The sequence below is a fragment of the Rhincodon typus genome, chromosome 22, assembly GCF_021869965.1.
Source record: "Rhincodon typus isolate 14 chromosome 22, sRhiTyp1.1, whole genome shotgun sequence".
Lineage (NCBI taxonomy): Eukaryota > Metazoa > Chordata > Chondrichthyes > Orectolobiformes > Rhincodontidae > Rhincodon > Rhincodon typus.
Window position 1 is genome coordinate 48,895,990 of NC_063353.1, and position 14,067 is coordinate 48,910,056.

Genomic DNA, 14,067 nt, shown 5'->3' on the forward strand with positions numbered 1-14,067 from the left:
TGAGGAAGGGTCACTGGACCCGAAACGTTAACTCTGTTTTCTCCTTCACAGATGCTGCCAGACCTGCTGAGCTTTTCCAGCAACTTTGTTTTTGTCCCAGGATGGACATGTTGTCTGAGGAATGGGAGGGGGAGTTGAAATAGTTCGTGATGGGGAGGTGGAGTTGTTTAGTGCGAACCGAGCGTAGGTGTTTCGCAGAGCAGTCCCCAACCCTCCGCTTGGTTGATGCAGTTACTCAACCAACAGCCAAATGGAACTGAGAAAGGAATGATTCTGCAGTTGTGTTCACAATTGGCCTCTCTGTTACTATGTGTAGGGCATTGGGTGAATGCCCAGGATATAAAGGGTAAAGAGTGAAATGACACTGGCAGTATTATAACTGTGTTGCAGCTGGAAATACAAATTGCACACAATCTCCCACATGCAGCAAAGTGTTGGCCAAAGGTAGGTGAGTAAGTGTCTGCTGCTGTTATCGGGTGGGGAAATAACAGGGGTATTCACAATCTTTCCGTTTCTATTAGCTGTCTCTCAGACCTCTGTTATTTCACTCTGTTTCCTTGCCCTAATAATGAGAGTCCCAGAAAAATACTCATTGTGCTTAGGCTGGATTATTTGCAAAAACTGGCTCTCATACAGCTTCCCTATAAAACCTCCTTAGAGGTTATTGCTGGACTGTTAATCCCGAGACCCAGGTAATGTTCTGGGGGCCCAGGGTTGAATCCCACCATGGTAGATGGTGGTAAGTAAATTCAATAAAAATCTAGAATTTGGAGTCAAATGATGACCATGAAATCATTGCCGATTGTCAGTAAAAACCCATCTGGGTCACTAACATCCTTTAGGGAGGGAAACTGTCATCCCTACCTGGTATAGATGACATCAGACTCCAGACCACCGCAATGTGGTTGACTCTTCACTGTCCTCTGGGCAGTTAGGGATCGGCCTCACCAGTGACGCGGTGAATAAAATAAATTTAAAATACCCACAGGCACCTTCCAGCCACTATCTCCATGGCAACTAGGAATGGGCAATAAATGCTGGCTCAGAGAGTGATATCCACAACCCATAAAGGAATAAAAATGTAGTTAAAAAGAAAGAAAAGCTCAGCACAAAGCAGAGGAAGTAAAATTGCACCTGAAGATTGCTCAATGCTCATATAATTCCTTGTGAATTGATAAAGCTTCACCCAGATCCATGAGAAACCCTGAGTTTTGCGGTAAAATATTATGGTCAGAAACTAGTCTGGATCAACACATTATCCCAGTTCATTCATATTATGATTACTTTATGATGGTCTTGCTTGTTAGAACCTTCTGATACCCATAAAATCCTGGGCAAAAATGAGTTTCAGCTGCAAAAAATGCACCAATATTGACCAATACCAATCTTGGTAATTTGTCTGCTTTATTACAGCCATTTACAAGGCATGAGAGAGAAAAACAGAAAGCCCCACTGTCTCCATGTAACCTTTGCTATCAGGTAGTTTGCATAAATTCCAGGGCTTGGCATGGCTAAGTCTGAGTGATAAAATGTTTGAGAAAATACAAATAAACTTGGATCATTGCACATTCGGACAATATTTACAACCTTGAGATGCCCTTCACTCTGTTTCAGAACTAGTGCAGAACAGACACTTTACCCCACCTGCTAGAACTGTAAAATCTAACTTTTGCTTCAATGTCTTCTTACAATCAATAAACATTCTGTCTAGTAAAGATGTCAGCAGTGTTGTATGAGTTTCCATCACTGTGGGTGGGACAGGATGGAAATATGGAATGACTGTATGTGAATGAATAACATCACAGTGAGAGCCTGGAGCATGTGGTTCACTGTTGTGTTGGCGTGAAGCCATTCATCCATCCTTCAGTACCCTTCATGGCCTTTCTACCTCCAGAGGACTTTCTTTGCTTTATGGTTGATTTTATTTAAAATCACTGTAGTGACCATAACAGAGCTGTTCATTTTGCTGCCTTAATGCCCACACTAGCTGTGTTTTACTGTGTTAATAACAAGCCATCAGTGACAGGCACTCTCAAAGAATCAAGGGGTAAATGAAGAAAATAGTCACAGTCAACTACATCTGAGACCTTCATACTGAGCAGTAACGTTGTCAGACAGGAAAGCTGCAGCAGTGAAGAAACAAAGATGAATGCTCCTCAGACATTTTCAAATCTTTGAGTGCTACCATGGAGCAGAGCACAGTTTAATTTCTGAATTTCTGCCACCGTTCCCAATATAATACCTGGTCTTTTCAATTTTCTGACGGTAAAATACCTTTAACGTGCAACATTGCTACACTTCTATAGGTAACAGCAGAACCAATTTGTCCCAATGCCAGTTTCTGACACTGCTGTAAGTGTGGAGTTTGGCTGGATTTTGACAAGGTGCCACCCAGGAGGCTGCTAAATAAGATGAGGGCCCATGGTGTTAGGGGATTGGCTGACAGGCAGCAAGCAGAGAGTAGGGATAAGGGGGTCTTTTTCAGGATGGCAGCTGGTTACCAGTGAAGTCCTGCAGAGGTTGATGTTGGGACCACAGCTATTCACATTATACAAATTAACTGAGAGCACTGTTGCTAAGTGTGCAGATAACACAAGGATAGGTGGAGGGGCAGGTCGTGTTGAGGAAAAGAGGAGGCTGCAGAAGGACTTGGACTAGGAGAGTGAGTAAAGAAGCGGCAGATGGAATACAATGTGGGAAAGTGTAAGGCTGTGCACTTTGGTAGAAAGAATAGAAGTGTACTTTCTAAATGGGGTAAGGCTTCAGAAATCTGAGGCACAAACAGACTGAGGAGTCCTAAGTCAGGATTCTCTTAAGATTAACATGCAGGTTCAGTTGGCAGTTGGGAAGGCAAATACAATATTGGCATTCATTTCAAGAGAGCTACAAGACAAGCACAGAGACGTACTGCTGAGGCTGTATAACATTCTGATCAGACTGCATTTGGAATATTTTGAGCAGTTTTGGACCCTGTATCTAAGGAGGGATGTGCTGATGTTGGAGGGGGTCCAGAGTAGGTTTTCGAGAATGATCCCAGGAATGAAGACCTTGCCATATGAGGAGTGGTTGAGGACTCTGGATCTGTACTCAGTGGAGTTTAGAGGGATGAGAGGGGGATCTGATTGGAAGTTACAGAATACTGAGAGGTCTGGATAGGTGGACATGGAGAAGACATTTCCACCAGTAGGAGAGACTAGGATCTGAGGGCACAGCCTCAGAGTGAAGGGATGACCCTTTAGAACTGAGATGAGGAGGAATTTCTTCAGCCAGAGGGTGGTGAATCTGTTGAACTCATTGCTACAGAAGGCTGTCGAGGCAAATTTATTCAATGTGTTAAAGACAGAAACATACAGGTCCTTGATTGTTGAGGGGATCAAGGGTTACTGGGAGAAGACAGTAGAATGGGGTGGAGAAACATATCACCATGATTGAATGGTGGAACAGACTCGGTGGGCTGAATGGCTTAATTCTGTTTCTGTATCTCACCATGTTATGTTTGAGAACACATTAATATTCACAGGGAAACATGCTTCTCATAAGCATAATGGACCAATAGATAACAAAACATCCCATTGCTTTCGTACTCTCCAAAAACACATCCACATGTTTGTGATCATCTAACCACAACATGGTGACTGATGCAAGTGGGGAAAGAGCAGGTTCAACCTTCCACAGAAAGTCTGGATAACACTGAATTAGTTGAGGATGAATCAGGGAATACGTGACTACTTGTTCCATTAATGGAACATGAGGCAGCAGCTTAAAGTGTGGCCATCTAAGTTATACAATGTGTACTGAACTCTCTAGCTGGACGAGGACAGTACAGATTATGGTTGAATACCATTCTTCTGCTGCTGATGGCCCTGACAGTGTTTCAGAGACACTCAGATTTTGAGCTGCTGAACCTGTTCTGAGTCAACACAGTTTTAAATCTGGTAGTGCCACACAACATGATAGTGAGCATGCTCCATGTGAATCCGGGACTTCATCTCCAAAAGGATCTTGTAGTGGACACTCCTACTAATCCTATCATGGACTGATGCACTTGTAACGGGTGGATTGATGAGGATGATGTCAAATAGGTTTTTTTTCCCTCTCTTGTTGGTCTTTTCACCACCTGCCACAGACAAATTTGAGCAAATTTCCCATCAGCACTTGTTGAGTCTGATCTTGAAATAGTTACCAGTCACTGGTCAGAGTTGAGTGTTGAACAGATTAGAAACTTCTGTCAGTCAAACAAAAACATAGCACATAATGAGATGGAGATGATAAGCAATAGGTGAATATATTTTTTGAGAAAAAATCCTCCTGATTGGATAGGACACCATTGGGCTGCTGTTATGGAATGTATTTGGCCCACCTAATCAGCATTCAGTGCAGCACTTGTGATTGGAAGGAAATAGAGAAACCTAGCTTTTGAAAAATTTATTTCTGAAAGCACCAGATTTATGGATATTAATTATCTAATTCTCAAAACAGAGACTTTCTCATTAAAGTCAAGAAAAATCCCAAGTAATGAAATGCATGATAAATTGGCACAAGGTGTAGGGATTCAGGGGATGGAATTAACTTCCAAAATGTGAAAAACAAAAATAAGCCCTTGGGAAGGAAGGACACCCCTTTGCTTCTTCACCAAATAATTTTGTACTTGATAGCAGCAGGTGATGAGAATTTTTCGACAGAGTAATCTGTTTGGGCACTAGAGGGAGTGACAGCATTTGGTTTTTGGAAGGTTGTGTCTATTGAATTCTGTAGTTCTGAGTTTCTGTTGAGGAGCTGTTAGAAACATCATTGTTCAATTGAGATTTATTTTATAGACAGTGTCTCCATTGTGATTAAAAAATAAATTTGAGCGTCTTGTTTTTCAGGGAAATGCTGTAGTTTCAATTTCTACATCAGCATCATCAACTGAAACTCAGTCAGTAGTGGTCGAGATTGTGAAAGGATTTGTATGTCAGTCCCTCATTTCACTGAGGATTGCTCCTCTGGCTTGACTATGATGATAGAGTGAGGTTTGTATCAGGCCATGAGGTTACAGATAGTGGCCACACACAATTCTGATGATACTGGTGGTCTACAGGCTGAGCTAGTTTTGAGATGTTTGATCAGTTTGGAATCAATCCCATTTAGCAGGATTGTAATGGTCTGTAACATAATGGAGGCCATTCTCAGTGCGACAGTTTCACCCCAGGACTGCACAATGGTGATACCTACCATACTCTCAATGGCAGGTATATCTGCAACGGGTAGATTAAAGAGGAAGAGATAAATTGAGAGGAGATGACAATGTTGTGGTAATGTCACTGCACTTGTAGTCCAGAGAGCTTGGGTGAATGTTCAATAATCCTGAATTTGATATGAAATTGGATCTGTTTGCATTTTATATCTTATTTTTCACCTTTAAAGTTTGGAGTTTCTTTACATGACTTTCCGTCAGCAAACCATGCTTTACAGACAGAGTGCTATACATGAAATAATAACTGAGGAACAGCATTCCAACACAGTCAAAGAGACAGATTTTGAAGTGGTTGCAGCAGGAGGAATAGGTCATAAATATGAGATAATCATTAATATGTCCAATTCACAAGAAACCTTTACCCACGAAATGGTCAGAATGTGGAGCTCGCTACCTCATGAGCCATCAGGAGGAGCTAAGTATGTTCATAAAAGAGAAAGGAGTAGACACTGAGCAAGTAAGGCTAGGAGGAGCCCGTAAACATGATCTAAACACTGGCATCAACTAGATGGGCTGAATGGCTCATAAGGGTTGAAATTTCTAAGTAATGTAACGATGGGGAAGTTATTATGGGGAGTTTCAGAGCTCATGTGACGGAACACAAGGAACAATAAAAATTTGTACTATTACCCAAAGTTAAATAGCCTGGTAGTGCTGATAGATTGGATATAGAATTCATATCTATTTTTGTTTCTTCACTTTGAATGAAATACTTGTTGAAAACTCTGATTTCATGTTTTAACTAAAAATCTTTTATCCCCCACAGTGTCCCAGTAAAACGTATGATCCCTTGATAAAGTCTACAAAAGATTTCCCAGATGAAGTGATCAGCTTCATACGGTATCATCCAGTGATGTACAAGCCTGTGTATCCAATGATTGCACGGCCAGTGTTTACCAGGATCAATGTTGATTACCGACTGACACAGATTGTGGTGGATCACGTGGTAGCAGAGGATGGACAGTATGACGTCATGTTTCTTGGGACAGGTAACTGAAAGATCTACTGACTGACTGAAAAAGTCTACTAGATTTAAATGTGTCTTGCCCAAGTGTAAAACTGTCCAAAATCTAATGCCCTTTAGGGAAAGAAATCTGACATCCTTACTTGATCCGGCCTACACATGACTCCAGACCCACAGCAATGTGGTTTACTCTTAGCTGCCCTCTGGGCAATTAGGGATGGATAATACATACTGGCAGTAGCCAACAATGTTCACATCCTGTGAATGAATAAAAAATGCTGGTGCATTCAACGTCCTTCCATTATTCTTTTTTAAACCATTTCAGAAAGTGGCCTCACGTTCTAGTGGTCTAATCAGATTCCTTTTCCCACCTCTTGCCCCCTACCCCAGCCATCCTCCAATGATGCCACGTGGGTTGAAAACATATTTGGATTGAGTACATTGCTCACAGCATTTTAAGTTAAATTGAAATATATGACCAGAAGACCATGAGAGAGAGGAGCAGAATTAGGCCATTCGGCTCATCAAGTCAGCTCCACCATTTGATCATAGCTGATATGTTTTTCAACTCTTTCTCCTACCTTGATTCCCTTATCAGTCAAGAACCATCTATCTCTGTCTTAAATACACTCAGTGGCTTCACCTCCACAGCCCACTGCTGTAATGAGTTCCACAGAGTCACCACCCTCTGGCTGAAGAAATTCCACCTCATCTCAGTTCTAAAGGGTCATCTCTTCACTCTGAGGCTGTGCCCTTGGGTCCTAGTCTCTCCTACTAGAAACGTCTTCTCCATGCTCACTCTATCCAGGCCTCTCAGTTTTCTGTAAGTTTCAATCAGATCCCCTCTCTCATCCTTCCAAACACCAATGAGTACAGACTCAGAGTCCTCAACCCCTCCTCATATGACAAGGTGTTTGTTCCCAGGATCATTCCTGTAAACTTCCTCTGGATCTCCTCCAACACCAGCATATCCTTCCGTAGACATGAGGCCCAAAACTGCTCACAAAATTCCAAATGCGTTCTGAGCAGAGTCTTACACGTGTGAACTGTGCACATTCTCTTGCTCCTTTTGTCCTGTAGATGGTGCTCTTTCTCAATCTATTGATCCTTCTCGTTCATCTCTTTCCTTTTTATTTGTTCCCAGTTTATCTCTTTGTTTTCTCTCTCTCCTCAGCTGTGTGTGTGAAACTCAAACACCCAGAATGTTGCCCTTTGTTTTAGTATTGACGAGAGATAAACCCAGCCACCTGCTGGACGTAAAAGATCCCAGGGAAGAATTTGAAGGAAATGCAGGGGATTTGCCTCTGGTGCCCTGGCTATGTATTTCACAGAGTCATTGTCACATTGCTGTCTATCTGACTGTGGTCCCCACATTATTGACCAGGCCTCGGAGCTCCCGCACTACCTGTAAACCAGTCTGACGAGGACAGTGGCCACGAAAAGTGCTGCATAAATGGAAAGTTTTCTTTCTGTTGTCAACTCATAAAAGTCCCTCACAAAAGACCCTGACAATGAGCTGATGCCTTAGTACCAAAGAGAATTACTCAAGAATTTAATGTGAAACATGTTGAGCTAACACTTCAGAAATGGTTTTGTATCGAACTGAAGCGTGCCGACTGAACAAAGAATATAATTTCAGTCAGTCCAAGAATCCAATCTAATTTCAGGAGGGAACCCTTCAAGAGGGATCATAGTTTAATTATAAAATGGATAAGAATGGGCTTACAGAATTCTCTTATACCAGTGAAAGATATGGTAGAATTGATTTAAACTATTGTTGAGGACTTTCAGTCTGAAATATCAATTGACTTAGTAAAGAAAGAATTGTGCATTTGTGTAACATTCCAAAATGCTTCATCTCCAGTAAAAGGAGCCACTGTTCTTTGATAGGCAAACACGACAAGATTTTATTGGTGTTCATTAAGAAGAATGTAAGATGTCTGTTATGCTTGAATTAGTGCTAAGTGTCTTCTTAACCAAAATGGAAAGGTAGACAGGACCTCAGCATCACATCTCACCTGGCAACGCTGCACTCACTCAGCAATGTCAGGTCAGATAATAATCTGGGAGTGGACTGTGAAAGTCACGTACTATTTCAACAGGCAGGTTCACAGTGTAAACATTAAACCGAAAATGCTGAAAACAACAGCAATACCGTCAGTATCTGTGGAGGAAACAGACTGCCCAGGGTCGTCTTCAAAGAGAGGGGCTGAGGGGAATAATGATGCAATCAGGACAAGATCACAGGGGGAACTTCATACAGAACTGACAGGTAAACAAAACTGGGGATGTGCTGGCCCAGTACTATTATCACTAGACTATAAATCCAGAAACTCTAGCCATGTTCTACGTTTGAATCCTGCCATGGAAGATGGTGGAATTTGAATTCAAGGAAAACCTGGAATTAAGAGTCTAATGATGACATGAAATCATTGTCAGTTGTTGGGGAAAATTGAATTGGTTCACTAATGTCCTTACCTAGTCTGGCCTACATGTGACTCCAGACCCACAGCATTGCGGTTGACTCTTAACTGCCCTCTGGGCAATCAGGGATAGGCAATAAGTGCTGGCCAGCAATGCCCACATTCCATGAATAAAGAAAGAGCAATGATACTTGGTAATGAAATGATTTGATAGACCATCATAAACAAGCAGATATGGGGGATTAAATCCCACTGCCCAGGGGCCATTTGATGCTGGGATTGATAGTGTCCTGCCATAAGGTATCTCTTTGCCACATGTAAGGACCATTACCTCGCTTAAGGTGGTCTTTTGGATGCAGACTGTAGCACAATGCAGGGTGCCACAGGGATGTGTGGCCCCTTTCTGTTAATACTCCTGCTGAAGGGGGTTCTCTCCAATCTAGTAGCCTTACTAACTTTGGCCCCTTTAATGAATTCTCTGCAGGTTGCTGAGGGCTCCTCAGTGTTGAGGTTGAACATTGAACTTACTGCTTGGCTTCTGGCACGACATTGCCAAGGGGTACCCTGGAGAGAATAATGAGAGAGGGTGATCTACTGGGAGCCACTTCATGGAAGACAAGGGTAGACTAGTGACTGGGCAGGTGCAGGATGCCCATTTAACTTGACGCTGGGGTCCAAATGCTATCCGCAAAATCCAGCCACTGAAATGATTTACAACATGAAAGTCATGAAAGTGATTAAGGAGTTAGAGAGCTGGAGGAATGTGAGAAGCTGAGAGAGCTTCAGTGCATTGCAGTTTGAAACTTATTTTAGGCACAGACCTGAGATTGAAATGTTCATGTCAACTAGATGAAAATCTCATCAGGAAAGATTAGGCAGGCTAGGCCTGTATTCCCTGGAGTTTAGAACAGTCCGAGGTGACTTTATTTAAACATATAAAGTCCTGACAAGACTTGACCAGGTAGATGTGGAAAAGATGTTTCTCAAACTAGAGTCACTGTTTAAAAATATTTAAATATTTAAAACCAAGATGAAGAACCATTTTCTTCTGCTAGAGGGTTGGGAGTCTTTGGAATTCCCTTTCTCAAAAGGCAGTAGGTGCAGAGTCTTTAAATATTTGTAAGGTGGGGGAGATAGATTCTTGATGACTAAGGGGATGAAAGATAATCGAGAATGTAGAGTTCAGATTAAAATCAGATCAGGCATCATCTTACTGAATGGCGGAACAGGTTCATGGGATGTAGTGACTTACCCTTGTTCCACGTTCACATCTTTCCCATCTCTCTCATATCCTTACATTTGATGTGGAGGTGCTGGTTTGGAGCAATGCTCCAAAAGCTTGTGATTACAAATAAACCTGTAGGACTATAACCTGGTGCCATGTGACTTCTGACATTATCCTTATATTTGCCTGTGCCTCCAAGGCTTTAGAATTTTTAATACCTGAAAATTTTGTGCATTTTAACAAAATTAATCTTCGCAACAATTCGATAAATTCTGAGTTGGAATTCTTGCTCTAGACTCTCTGATACTCTTTATCAACTTGTTGATTCGCAGTGTAGCTCCAAGCAGCTCAGTCAGCTTGAGGTTTAATCTGCTCACCTCTGGTATGTAGAAGTAAAATTTACACTCTCTCTCGATGCAACTCAGTTCTGTGTCTTATCCTAGTGAATCATTGCTGGAATTTCTCCAATTTCAAGATAAAGTGGGATACCCAAAATTAAACAGCAGAACGCAAGTGAGCACTTTTTAAAAAGGGAAGTGTAAAAGTATGGGTTGACATGAAGATTGAATGTTTTATTCCTGGAGACACAAACTGTTTCTTTAAGATTTGTGTTCCCATTTTCACTGCGAATGGATCAATTTTCCATTTGAGAGATTGGCTCATTCTATGCAATTTCAGTTATTACTAATAATCATTGGAACATGGTTTATCTGAGGCCCCCAGCTTTAGATTAGACTGTTTAACTCTGTCTTAATTGCTTCCTTATTGGTATCCTGAGTTTGCTTCATTTCGGGGCGAGAACCTGCCCAAAGCCTTGTGCTGTCGAGTGATAAGATCAGAAAATAAATACACTCCAGTACATAATCAAAACATCCGAAAGTGTTCACACAATGGGTTCCTTCATGGACTGTAGTGACTGTTTATATAAGTAAAGCCTGGATTGGTGCCTATAATTCACCTGAATCACCAGGATGTTCTTTCCTTCAGATAATTAGCAGAGAGAAAGGGAGTTTAGCCAAGGATGAGCACTGCTATGCATCAAGGGAGGGAATAAACTGAGAAGCAGGCACGCAGCTCCAATAGTGCCTCATCCCTAACCGAAGGCAGGATGAGTCAGGGGCTGGAACAGAGCCTGTTGCTGGTCCATTGTAATTCTGCCACAGGTGACTGTAGCGCAGGAATAGGTTTTAAATACGAGACTTATGTTGTTATGTCGGGATAATAATTACAGGTGTGGTCTGGTTTTTAACTAGCCTTTGCAATAATGTCAGTTAATGGACTAAATAACTCTGCCAAATATGCCAGCTAAAAGCCTCTCAGCCTTGCAGCTTTTGTGTTAAGATTTTAAAGTAATCCCCATTCTGTTCTCAGGTTGTCAATGACATGAGCTAAATTGCCTGGATTTCCCATCCATAGTTATGGTGATGAGGTGACAGTGACCAAGATTGGTAGGTAATGTCCTTAGACAGTGAGAGTGATGGGTAGGGCAGCACAGGGTATCTGAATTAAGTCAGAGTTACCAACCAAAGTAGATTTTATGTTGAGAAAAAAAAAACCCAAAGAACTGCAGATGCTGGAAATCAGAAACAAAAACAGAAATTGCTGGAGAAACTCAGCGGATCTGGCAGGATCTGTGGGACCCTTCTTAGATTGTCATTCTGAAGTTGTGAAGAAGGATCACCGGACCTGAAACGTTTTAACTCTGAATTCTGTCCACAGATGTTGCCAAACCTGCTGAGTTTTTCCAGCAATTTCAGATTGCACGTTGCCTCATTTTCTAGGGGAAAGGTTAGCACATAGAACATAGAACATAGAACATTACAGCGCAGTACAGGCCCTTCGGCCCTCGATGTTGCGCCGACCTGTGAAACCAATCTGAAGCCCATCTAACCTAAACTATTCCATTATCATCCATATGTTTATCCAATGACCATTTAAATGCCCTTAAAGTTGGCGAGTCTACTATTTTTGCAGGCAGGGCATTCCACGCCCTTACTACTCTCTGAGTAAAGAACCTACCTCTGACATCTGTCCTATATCTATCACCCCTCAATTTAAAGCTATGTCCCCTCGTGCTAGGCATCACCATCCGAGGAAAAAGGCTCCCACTGTCCACCCTATCTAATCCTCTGATCATCTTGTATGTCTCTATCAAGTCACCTCTTAACCTTCTTCTCTCTAACGAAAACAGCCTCAAGACCCTCAGCCTTTCCTCATAAGACCTTCCCTCCATACCAGGCAACATCCTGGTAAATCTCCTCTGCACCCTTTCCAATGCTTCCACATCCTTCCTATAATGCGGTGACCAGAACTGTACGCAATACTCCAAGTGCGGCCGCACCAGAGTTTTGTACAGCTGCAACATGACCTCATGGCTCCGAAACTCAATCCCTCTACCAATAAAACCTAACATACTGTACACCTTCTTAACAACGCTATCAACCTGGGTGGCAACTTTCAGTGATCTATGCACATGGACACCGAGATCTTTCTGCTCATCCACACTACCAAGAATCTTACCATTAGCCCAGTACTCTGTATTCCTGTTACTCCTTCCAAAGTGAATCACCTCACACTTTTCCGCATTAAACTCCATTTGCCACCTCTCAGCCCAGCTCTGCAGCTTATCTATGTCCCTCTGTAACCTGCAACATCCTTCCGCACTATCCACAACTCCACCGACTTTGGTGTCATCCACAAATTTACTAACCCATCCTTCTACGCCCTCATCCAGGTCATTTATAAAAATGACAAACAGCAGTGGCCCCAAAACAGATCCTTGAGGTACACCACTAGTAACTGAACTCCAGGATGAACATTTCCCATCAACCACCACCCTCTGTCTTCTTACAGTTAGCCAATTTCTGATCCAAACCGCTAAATCACCCTCAATCCCATGCCTCTGTATTTTCTGCAATAGCCTACCATGGGGAACCTTATCAAATGCTTTACTGAAATCCAAATACACCACATCAACCGCTTTACCCTCATCCACCTGTTTGGTCACCTTCTCGAAGAACTCAATAAGGTTTGTGAGGCACGACCTACCCTTCACAAAACCGTGTTGACTATCCCTAATCAAATTATTCCTTTCTAGATGATTATAAATCCTATCTCTTATAATCCTTTCCAACACTTTTCCCACAACCGAAGTAAGGCTCACTGGTCTATAATTACCAGGGTTGTCTCTACTCCCCTTCTTGAACAAGGGGACAACATTTGCTAGTCTCCAGTCTTCTGGCACTATTCCTGAAGACAATGACGACATAAAGATCAAAGCCAAAGGCTCTGCAATCTCCTCTCTAGCTTCCCAGAGAATCCTAGGATAAATCCCATCTGGCCCAGGGGACTTATCTATTTTCACACCTTCCAGAATTGCTAACACCTCCTCCTTATGAACCTCAATCCCGTCCAGTCTAATAGACTGTATCTCAGTATTCTCCTCGACTACATTGTCTTTTTCCTGTGTAAATACTGACGAAAAATATTCATTTAGTACCTCTCCTATCTCTTCGGACTCCACGCACAACTTCCCACTACTGTCCTTGACCGGCCCCAATCTTACTCTCGTCATTCTTTTATTCCTTTTAGTTTTTTTAAAATCTTGTTTATTTTTAATGTACGTGTTTATGTCTATATTCCTCTCAGATATTGGAACAGTTTTAAAGGTGGTGAGTGTTACAAAAGAAAACTGGATTACAGAAGAGCTTGTTCTCGAGGAACTTCAAGTGTTTAAGGTACAGAAGCTATTTTGAAAATCAAACTTTAAAACATGCATTTTCAAGTTCTAATTATACCTACTGTCATTGTGATGGAAACACAACAGTCACACAGTATAGAAGACTGTCTCTGTATCATCAGTACCACCCTTTATTATGAATTTCTCATGCATGGTGGAGACATCTTGGATTAAATGCAGCAGATAATTCTAGTGATTTTATGCAGTTTCTTTTTAAAAATTCAATTGAAAGGTGACAGTATAACTTTGGAAATAGCTCTCAATCAGACTCTGGAGGGCAATGCGCTCAAAGCTTATGGTGAAACGATTTCTCTTTGTGCACAAGCTACCTACACTGTGAAATCTCATTTTAAAACAGATGAACAGATCTTTATAAACTTACCCAAAGTGTTTTAAACTTTGAGTATTGAAGCATTTCATTCTAAATTCTCAACATATAAAGAAATGTAATGGTTCAGTACAGAGTACAGTGCATGCTGG

General features: G+C 41.8%; 1 protein-coding gene across 1 annotated transcript in view; it reads left to right on the forward strand.

The window, feature by feature from the left end:
* The window catches only part of sema3d (sema domain, immunoglobulin domain (Ig), short basic domain, secreted, (semaphorin) 3D), a 264,519-nt gene that overhangs the window by 123,397 nt on the left and 127,055 nt on the right, over positions 1 to 14,067 (forward strand). The window lies entirely within an intron of this gene.